The 11,304-nt window shown below is 32.7% G+C and overlaps 1 long non-coding RNA gene across 4 annotated transcripts; it reads left to right on the forward strand.

The window, feature by feature from the left end:
- Nucleotides 1-488: 488 nt before the first annotated feature.
- On the forward strand, nt 489-4,775 carry LOC108459705 (uncharacterized). 4 transcript variants are annotated; one of them, XR_008284016.1, is made up of 8 exons: nt 489-667; nt 1,376-1,469; nt 2,276-2,493; nt 2,648-2,942; nt 3,246-3,359; nt 3,442-3,580; nt 4,085-4,231; nt 4,477-4,775. It is a non-coding gene; the product is annotated as an uncharacterized LOC108459705 (long non-coding RNA). The 4 variants fall into 4 exon arrangements; XR_008284015.1 differs by lacking the exon at nt 4,085-4,231; XR_008284014.1 differs by lacking the exon at nt 3,246-3,359 and having other exon boundaries at nt 3,401-3,580.
- The last annotated feature ends 6,529 nt before the right edge of the window (nt 4,776-11,304 follow it).

The raw sequence follows: 11,304 nt of genomic DNA on the forward strand, positions 1-11,304 counted from the left end.
AAAACTAAAATCATTCCACATCAAATTCTAGCAAAATAGTTATATTTAAGTTAGGAAGAAATATCTCTAATGAAATGGAGATTAGATCGGAAAAGAATAATATAAAATCATGATTAACGTCTCAATCTTTAATAGAAATTTGATATGTGAGAGATTGATTGCTTACATTGGATAATTTTAACTTAATAATTAATTACAGCCATTTAATTATTTGTTTTCTTATTAAAATACACAATATTTATTTTCGAGTACTTGATTTTTTATCTATAAAAACTAATTTATAAAAAAATAGTAATAATAAATATTTTATAAAATTATTTAACTAATATTTTTAGCAGATAAAATAAAAAACCTGTTAATAGAGCAAAACGACGTCGTTTTATTTAAAATAAAATAATTTGTGATGGCGTTTTTACACAAAAAAAATTAACAATAACGGCGTTTTTAATAAAAACGCTAAAAAAAACCATTTCACTTAAAACATAAAGCGCGGTTTTATCCCTAAATTTCCCCCCTCTGAAACCCCTAAATTTTCACTTAAAACATTTTTCGTTAGACAGAAGTGAGGAGAGACTGTGTGTGGAAATATAGAGTCAGAGAGGCATGGAGACTGCCATACGTGGTAGATTATCTCTCTCACCAAACACCATCTTTAATCCTAAACCAGGTTCTTCCTTCTCTCAACTTTCTTCTTTTTTGGGTTTTCAATTTTGGGTTATACGTGAAGTTTGTAATTTTTCTTGATTTATTACTGAATAAACCATAAAACGTATCTGGGTATCGCAGCCACTTCGTTTAGCTGACTATTATTGCTTATGTTCTGCTTAGTTCCTCCAAATTATTCATCCAATAATCCAAGCTATAGATGCAGAAGTGCTTTTATTAACGATTCGGATTAAAAAGGATGGAGCTTTATGCGGATTCATTTTTTGGGATGGCTACTCTTTCTCAGAGAGTTTTTATTACGTTGAGATTGTGGTTTGTGAAAAATGCTTAGGAATAAGAAATATATATGAACATACATATTTTAATTACAAAATTCCTTTTGCTGGTATTATTTGACATTGTACTTTTTTAGAGGGCTAGAGCTTTGCAGGGACTTGCTGGTTTAGGAATGAAGATGGCAACTGTTATAAAATAACTCACTTTCATTCATGCTATTGAGGATGTTTCTTTTTTCTTAAAAGGGCAATTATTGATGTATGGTCTGCTTAGTTTTTTTGCTAGCTGTTGGTGGGAAAGAGATCTAGATTCTCAGCCTTTTAGCTCACTCATCATTAGCCGGAGACATTTTTCTTGTTGTTGTATAAAAAGGTTGCAATGGCTATACAATTTATTTTGTAGTTTAACTTTGTTAATTTCTATTTCTGTTAAGGGCGCTTGCGTGTTGAAAGCGGTCAATTGTTCACTTTCATGTCTGGCTGTTGAAAGCATGAAGTAGATGAATCGAGAGATTTATCTTCATACTGGTACGTCCGGGTTTTTCATATGCTATCATTTGTTGGTTTATAACTATTTTTCATTGAGATGTTTGACATAAATGAGAACCAAAACTATTAAGATATTCTCAGAGTAGAAATGGGGGTAAAGCAAGGGACGGGAAGGAACAATTGCTTCTTTTGATGTCTGGTCTTATGAGGTCTAATTATGCTTTTAGTCGCTTTATTCTTTGTTTATTTTAAATTTGATCCCTTCTTTTTTATTTAAAATTAAAATTCCATTAATAACACCACTAGAAAACATCTGTTAAATCGGATTAGGTGGATCTGTTAAATCGGATTAGGTGGCATTTAAAAAAATAAATTTGATAACCTGACCAATTTGAAGCTTTGCGGAAACAATGAAAATAAATAAAGCTGCTGCTGTCATGATTGGTCTATGAATGGTAAAATATATGACTAGTAAAATAAAAAATAAAAAAAAGTATCGGTTTTCACTTTTTGCTTTTCTAGAATGAATTGAGAATGATGGGACGTGAAATGAACTATGTGATTATATTGCAAATCAGTTACTCCATTAAATGTAAACTTCAATTTAACTAATCCAAAAATGGTCTTGGCCAGCACAAGTGAGTGGTTTTTTCCGTCTTCCTTTTTCAATCTCCAGAATGATGATATATAAGTGTTTGTCATGCTTTTCCTTGTTGGTTGTAGGCTTTCAGCTGCTTCTAACAAAGTAATCAATAAATGTGCTTTTAAGCTATATGAGAATGCCTAACAAATTCTGTCTTTCTCTCAAATTGCTATATTTTATCACTGTGATAATTTTTTTCCAGGTTTTCTTCCTAGTTCATTCTCTATGTATGCTATGAGCCTCTCATCAGGGTTATTTCTACTTGAGAAACCTGCATGGGCTGTTGCTGTTGCAGCTGTGGGTGTAATCCTAGGTTGGCCATTTTCAATCTTGGCATTTCTTCCACTGACCTTCTACTCTTTAGATAAACAATTCAAACAAGCATTTCTTTCTGGTGCTGTCACCTCAATAGCTCTTCTTGTAAGTAAATTTAATCATTCCATTTGGTTATTATATCTGGATATATTGTTTTGATATCTTAACTTAGAGTTTGACATTAACATATTTGTAATTGGTTTATATTTAGTTTTTCCATTTGTTGTTTAATTGTGAATAATTGAAGTTCGTTCTCCAGGCACTCTCCATACTCGTTGATCACTGCTACTACCAACGCTGGACATCATCTGTTTTTAATCTCTTAGTATATAATGTATTAGGAGGTGGCGAGAGCCATTTGTATGGGACTGAGGGCCACTTTTTATATAAGGAATGGGTTTAACAACTTCAACTTCTGTTTCATCCTTGCTTTGCTTTTCCTGGGAATTCTGCCAAATTGCAAGAAAAAAGTATGCCCCTGACTTGTTTATTGTAATCTCTCCTCTTTATATATGGCTGGCATTTATGTCTCTGCAGCCGCACAAAGAAGAAAGGTACAATTAATCTTTATCCTAAATGTCTTTAGGAAATTTTGTTTATATTTTGTTTCCTGCTTTTCCCTAACATAAAATAGATAAATTAATAAAGAACATTCCAATATATGACTTTTAGAAGTTTCAAGGAGGGTTCAGAAATTGTTTTGGTCCAAAACTTTGGGCTAATTTGAATGGCATGTTTTGCAAGGGAACAAAACAGAGCACATTTGTCATTGTCTCTTTACGTGTCCTGAACAATCTTTAATATCGGTCTTGCCTGCTTTGATCTATAACAGTCCATTATATTTAATTGTCATGCAGATTCCTTTATCCCATATACCCTCTTGTTTGTGTTGCTGCTTCTGCTGTCATTGAGAGTTTTACTAATCTTTTCCGAGCAAATATAATCCCTATGATAATTCTATTATAGTTATGGTGGGCATCTTCTACACTAATTTAATTTTGTATGCCTACAGCACTAAGCTCTCATTCGAATGGTATTGGCATTTTCACGCAGATGGCCAAATTTCTTAGACCTGTGGCCCTGAGCCTCATATTATGTGCCTCACATTCACGTACATTCTCATTGATCAATGGCTATGCTGCTCTAATGGAGGTTTACAAGATCTTGGAGCACCATGATGATGCAGGAACTGGTAATGGATAATCTCTTATATGATGCACTGTCCCTTGTTTTATTTTATTATTAGTGAACCTACAAAGAAAAATGAATTTTCTTTTTGACAGCAATGTAGCGTTGACATATTTTTATGCATAACATGTTTTATTTATATGACTCACGATTTGGAGCCATCATTTGTTGCAATTGTCATGTTAGATTAGATAGAACCTAGACTATCTTACCATGCTCTTATTATTTCCTACTCAGGATAAATCCTCTACAGAAAGTTTAAAGGTTAACTTCCGAAAGGAAGTCAGACTAGAAATACAAAGCAAACATTTTTGTTGTTTGAAAATCTTAAATCGATGTATCTTTTAAAAATTTCATGCTTCAATAAATTATGAATATTCTCAATGATTATATAGGTTAGAATGAGTAAAGACCTAGAAGAATATAAAATGATATGTCTATAATCAATGACAGGAATTGTAGGAAAATATGGTTTCATTTATGGACTTATGTCTGAATTGTGTTCCAGTGCTTGAAAATTAAGTGCAAGTTGATGTGAATGACAATGTCCTGGAGATCATATGGGAAGATAATAATTAAAACATGGAGGTTACAAGGATGATAAGGAGAAGGAAGAGTAGGACTTTAAGGGTAAAAATGTGTCAAATCTAGTGAGGTTCGTCATGACATCTCCTTTAACCTTCATTTGACCCTTTGTCTTTTTCATATATGCTACTTATTTTCTTTTTGAAGCCTTTACAAGTCCATCAACATGAAACTGGACTTATGCCTGTCACTTATTTATAGCGACAATAGAATTTACGATTAGCCTAGCATCAGTTTTTTTATTATGGGTTTACTTTTTACTGATTTCACTTTTATTACAGTAGATGGTATAGCTAATTTCCTTGTTTTGCTCAGTCAGGTGACCGAGATTCCGTTTAACAATTTTCTTTATTGCTGGAACAACTCTTAACCAAGATCAAGATCAAAGTACTTCACTAAGTTATATATGCAAGCATTGCAATTAGAGGTGATGATGATTTGGCATTATATTCTCACCAGGATGAATTTTGTTTTAGAAATTGTAATACTTTGTGTGTCTCTCTGTGTGTGTGTTTTTTTATGTATTAAATTACATATTGAATCAATGTTTATGTATTAAATTTAAATTCATTAATTTTTATATTTAGTTTTGAAGTTTAAATTTTAATGGAAAATTTAATTTAATTAATATTTTTATTTATCCTTAAAAGTATATAGTTTAAAGTTCAAATTTCAAAATTAAACATAATATAAAATTTAACATAAAAATAAATATTATTTAATTAAAATAAAATAATTTTTTAAAGTTCATGATTTTTAGCGGCGTTTGTGAGAAAAGCGCCGCTAAAGGTCATGATCTTTAGCGGCATTTGCGGGAAAAGCGTCGCTAAAGGTCATGGTCTTTAGCGGTGTTTGTAAAAAAACGCCGCTAAAAGTCATGGTCAATAAACGCCACAATTTTTTTCGGCGCCTGCTATAGAGGCGTTTTTCGCGGCGCTTGTGAAAACGCCGCTAATAGTTCTAGCGGCGCTTAAAAACGCCGCTAAAGACAAAAAAAACGCCGCTAAAAGTCTGTTCTCCTGTAGTGAACCCATCATCATCTGTAACGTACGAGGTCTCCTCACTGATAAACGTCGTAGGGAATACATCATCCCTTCTTGTGGACGTTTCATAATGTCCCCAATCAGATGTGGATTGCCAACCACTAGAAGTTGATGTCATTCCCCAATACATATTTACAGCATTGAACATCGACCCACTGAGGTGCATGTCCCCTTCACTAACCGAGTGTCATGCAGGAGTTGTGTATTCCATACTGCCACCAAACACGGGTACTTCCATATTCTGCCTCCTACTAACAGAGTGTCGGGTAGGGGTCGTGTATTCCTCTCGAACAACAGTAGATGTTAAAGTCGCAAATACTTCATTTGGCGATGAAAATTGTACATATAACTCAATATAGGGTGATCTGCTAGTGAGATGAGTCTGCATCATAGACTTTAAGCTACGACCACCTTTGATATCAAATGAGTCATATGTCACGGGATCAATCGAAACATAAAATCGATACTTAATAGACGAAACTCTCATTAGCGTTGTTCCGAAGATTTTGCGCCTAAGTCTTTTACAAATTTTGTCAAATCTATGTTTTGGTTAAAAACCAGTCGCATTGTATTCTTCGATAAAAAAATAACGCCGTTCTCGGTGTTAAGGACTTCACCATCATAGTAAATAACAACACTAGTACATTCACTCATCTTCAATTTCTATTCTACTTAGCCTCTCTATTTTTTCTTGGTGTAACTTATGCAACATGAGAATGAAATTTGGCTCATTTAATAGCCTAAGGCCAAGCGGGAACTAATGTAGAAAAAGAGCGCCCATGTGTGATCTTTTTTCAGTAATTTTGCTAACAATGCATCCTCCTTGAAGCGTTTTTGACACTATTTTTTCAGAACTGTCTTCTAAAAACTTTTTTTTCAGAAACTACTGTAGAAAAAAAGAGTCCACATAAGAGCTTTTTTAGTAACTTTGCTGACAGTGCATTCTGCTTGGAGCGTTTTTTACACTATTTTTTCAGAACTGTCTTCTCAAAATTAGTTTTTTAGGACCTAATGTAGAAAAAGAGCGTCCACGTGGGAGCTTTTTTCAGTAATTTTGCTAACAGTGCATCCTGCTTAAAGCGTTTTTGACACTATTTTCTTAGAACCATCTTCTAAAAATTATTTTTCAAGAACTACTGTAGAAAAAGAGTGTCCATGTGGGAGCTTTTTTCAGTAATTTTGCTGATAGTGCATCCTGCTTGAAACATTTTTGACATGATCTTTTCAGAACCATCTTCTTAAAATTAATTTTTCTGAAACTATTATAAAAAAAAACAAAATCCTTCTCAAAATCCTTTTACAAAAACCCTAAAAGCTAAACATAATTATTTAAAAAAACTAAACCTTAATTTAATTAATTTTCTTAAAAACCCTAAACCCTAATTTAATTAATTTATTTAAAAAGCCTAAAACATAATTTAATTATTTTTTGAAAAACTCTAAACCTGATTTATTTTTAAAATTTCTTAAACCTTAAATAAATAAAACTCTAAATTTATTTTAACAAAACACTAACACTACAACCCTAAAACCCTAAGCCTATAAACCCTAGGCACTAAACATGTAAATAGCCCTCACCCTAGAAAAGCACGAGCTAAAACGCATCCTTGAGGGAGCGATTTTGCCACGTCAGCAAAGCGCGTCCACGTTAGCGCGTTTTGTGCTAACATGGCAAAATTGCTCCTTCAAGGATGCGTTTTGCTGGAATTTCTCCTTAAAATGCTCCTTGTGGACTCGTTTTAGTGTTTTTGACCCATTCCGATAAATAATGAAAAAAATGGCCCATTTTTGTAAATAAAGTTGGAAATGGGCCTTTATTGGTAAAATAGTCCTTTTAATAATTGCAAAATATTTTTAAATAGTTAAAATTCATGTATTGTAAAGTAATAAGATATTAGAATAATAATAATAATAATAATAATAATAATAATAATAATAATAATAATTATTATTATTATTATTATTATTATTATTATTGGAATGGAGGATGGGATCACATAATTTGAACCCGAGTCAAACGAGTCTACATTTAATATTTTTTTAAATAATTGTATAATTTAAAATTTCAATATCCTAAAATGTATTAATGTTTTATATGAAAGTTACAAAATGAAATTATCCTTTGATTTTTTCATTTATTGACCTTTAGGTAACTTATTTTAATTTACTATTTTTATAACTTTTACTTGATTATGAAAATGTTTCTTTGGACTTGTACTGGAAATTATAATCAAGGAATACTCTATCAACCACCATCTACTTAAGAAATTCCTCCCAAAACATTTTTTTAACTACAAAAGTTCACTATCTTCCCATGAATTAGTGAATTAGGTAAGATTTTTTTTTCTTTTTACAAAAACATAATAACAAACAACGAGTTAATTTTCATAAATTCAATTTCATTATTCAATAAAGAAGGAAGTATCATAAAATAAAGCAAAAGAAAAAAAATAGGGGTTAAAAGCCGATTGAGTCTTAAATCGATTGGTATTGACATTGTTGTCAGTATAGGTATATGTGGGTTCGAGTGCGCAAAAACGTATTATCCTCCTATCTAAGGGTTGAGGAGGGGCTATGAGTAATTCTAAACATTGTATAAAAAAATAGGTTGGCTATAAAATTTCCCAAATTCCTTATTTAAATAAAATTATCCAAATCAAATATATTATGTTAAATTTGCAATTACAATATTGTGTATTAATGTATTTAATGTAGTAATTAATAAACTATGTTTATTGAAATTTTACATTAATATTTTTGTGAAAAATAAAATAAAATAAAATAAGGAATACATGATTTTTACGTGGAAACCCTTTCAAGAAAAAAATCACGGGCAGAGGAGAAGAAAATTCACTATGTCGAATTCGAATTAGTTAGAAGAGGAATAGACTATGTCTATTTATAGGCTTGTAAAGCCATATTCTAGTAAGACTGAAACACCTTATTCTAATCAATATAAAATAGATGGAGTTTAATAAGGTTTAAAAAACCTTATTCTAAAAAATAAAATAAAAGAAGTGTAGTTCTATATGAATTTTACTTTTATTTTATTTTACCACTGTATTTTATTTAAATAAGGATTTGGGTCATTTAATTCTAACAATCTCCACCTTGACACGAATTCTCAATGAACAAGTTCTTCATCACGAACTCTCAACGAACAAGTTCTCCACCTCTTCCATAAAACCCCTTAAGGGTTTAACTTCAACAATGAACACCAACCAAGTCTAAGCAATGCTCAAACTTGGTTATAGGAAGTGACTAGTCATCATATCTGCGGGATTTTCATGAGTACTAATTTTGCTCACAACAATATCACCACGAGCAATAATATCACGAACAAAATGATACCAAACATCAATGTGTTTTGTTCTCTTATGAAACATTTGATCTTTTGTAAGGAAGATTGCACTCTGACTGTCACAAAATACTATACTGATTTGAAGGTCTTCATTGAGTTCACTAAAGAGTCCCTTCAACCAAATGACTTCTTTACAAGCATCAGTAATCGCCATGTACTCAGCTTAAGTGGTAGACAAAGCAACTGTAGTTTGCAAAGTGGCTTTCCAACTGATTGCACAACCTCCGATTGTAAAGACATAACCTGTGAGAGATCTTCTTCTATCAAGGTCTCCAGCAAAATCAGCATCAACATACCCAATGACTTCATCTCTAATTCTTCCAAACTTAAGCAGACATCAGTAGTACCTCGTAAGTATATTAAAATCCAGTGAATTGCTTTCCAGTGTTCTTTACCAGGATTCGCCATGTATCTGCTAACTGTACTGACTGCATATGATAAATCTGGACGTGAACAAACCATAGCATACATGAGAGATCCCACTGCACTGGAGTATGGAACATGTCACATGTACTTAATCTCATCATCTGATTGTGGAGACAAAGCCGATAAAAGTCTGAAATGGGCTGCTAAAGGAGTACTAACAGGCTTAGCACTCTACATATTGAACTTGCAAAGAACTTTCTCAATGTACCTCTTTTGACTTAGGTACAATTTACTTCCTTTTCTATCTCTGATAATCTCCATACCAAGTATCTTCTTTACTGGTCCTAAATCTTTCATCTCAAATTCTTCACTTAGTTGGGCTTTGACCTTTCTTATCTCTCCTTTATCTTTTGCTGCTATTAACATGTCATCAACATAAAGAAGTAGATACACAAAAGAACCATCACTGTTTTTCTTAAAGTAAACACAATTATCAAAACTACTTATTTTGAAATCATGAGAAGTCATAAAGGAATCAAACCTCTTATACCACTGTCTTGGTGACTGTTTCAAACCGTAAAAGGACTTTTTCAGCTAGCAAACATAGTCCTCTTTTTCTAATACTGTAAAACCCTCTGGTTGTTGCATGTAAATATCCTCCTCAAGTTCTCCATGCAAAAATGCAGTTTTTACATCTAACTGCTCAAACTCCAAATCATGCATAGCCACAATACCAAGCAAAGCTCGAATCAAACTATGCTTAACAACTAGGGAGAACACATATGTAAAGTCCACTCCTGGAATTTGACTGTAACCCTTTGCAACAAGCTTTGCTTTATATCTGGGTTCTTCAACTCCTGGATTCCCTTCTTTCTTTTTAAACACCTATTTACAACGAAAAACCTTTTTACCTTTAGGAAGTTTCACAAGATCCCATGTTCTGTTTTTGTGAAGTGATTCCATCTCCTCTTGCATAACAAACATCCAATTTTCTGAGTCTTCACAGCTAATTGCCTCAGAATAATTAGATAGCTCTTAGTTTGCATCTATATCTTCAACGACATTTAAAGTATAAACAACTAGATTAGCTTCAACATACTTCTTTGGATGTTTAATTTCTCTTCTAGTTTTGTTTTTGGCGATAGAGTATTGCGGTGAAGAAGCAACTCTATTCTCAATTTTTGTACTAGTTTGAGGAGTCGACTCTGTATTAATCTGATGCTTCACATGCTTTCGATTTTCTTTATTAAAAGAGTCTTTAAGAGATAAGTTAGGTAGCATAGTAGTTTCATCAAAAGTAACATCTCTGCTAATCGTAACTTTTCTATTTTCAAGACAGCATAACTTATACCCTTTTACACCAGTTTTATAACTAAGAAAAATACATTTAATGGATCTCAGTTCCAATTTTCAATTATCAATATGAGCATACGCAGGACACCCAAAGATATTTAAATCAGAATAATTAGTAGGATTACCAGACCATACCTCTTGTGGAGTCTTTTTCTCAATGGCAACGGACAGGGATCGGTTGATAAAAAAATGCAGTAGAGGCTGTTTCGGCCTAAAATGACTTTGGTAAGTTGGTGTTTGAGAACATACATCAAACCTTCTCTATGATCATTCTGTTCATTCGTTCAACAACGCCATTTTGCTGTGGAGTATGGCGAACTGTCAAGTGTCTCACGATCCCTTCTAACTTGCATAATCTATTAAACTCATTAGAACAGAACTTTAAGCTATTGTCTGTGCGGACGTATTTTATTTGTTTTCCCGTCTGTTTTTCAATCATAATTTTTCAAGAATTAAATGCAGAAAACACATCATTTTTCTGCTTCAAGAAGAACGCCCAAACTTTTCTATAAAAATCATCAATAAAGGTTAGCATATAATTAGCTCCACCTCTCGAAGGCACTCTAGATGACCCTCGCAAATCAGAATGAATATACTCCAATATTCCCCTCGTGTTATGGATTCCTCTGGTGAATCGAACTCTCTTTTGCTTCCCAAAAAATACAGTGCTTACAGAAATTCAGTTTGCAAATTCCTTGCCCATAAAAAAAATCCTCTTTTGCTCAATTCCGCCATGCCATTCTCACTCATATGCCCTAGCCACATATGCCAAAGTTTAGTAATATCATCACCTGACAAGGAAGAGGAAGCGAAAGTTGCAACACCAGTAACAGTAGAACCCTGCAAAACATATAACTTGGCAGTCTTTCTCTGCCCTTTCATTACAACAAGAGAACCTTTGGAAATCTTTAAAACCCCACTTTCAGTTGTGTATCTGTACCCTTTTGAATCAAGAGTACTCAACAAAATTAAATTTCATTTCAATTCTGGAACATGTCGTACATCACTAAGTGTTCTGAA

Source organism: Gossypium arboreum, chromosome 6 (assembly GCF_025698485.1).
Source record: "Gossypium arboreum isolate Shixiya-1 chromosome 6, ASM2569848v2, whole genome shotgun sequence".
Classification (NCBI taxonomy): Eukaryota; Viridiplantae; Streptophyta; class Magnoliopsida; order Malvales; family Malvaceae; genus Gossypium; species Gossypium arboreum.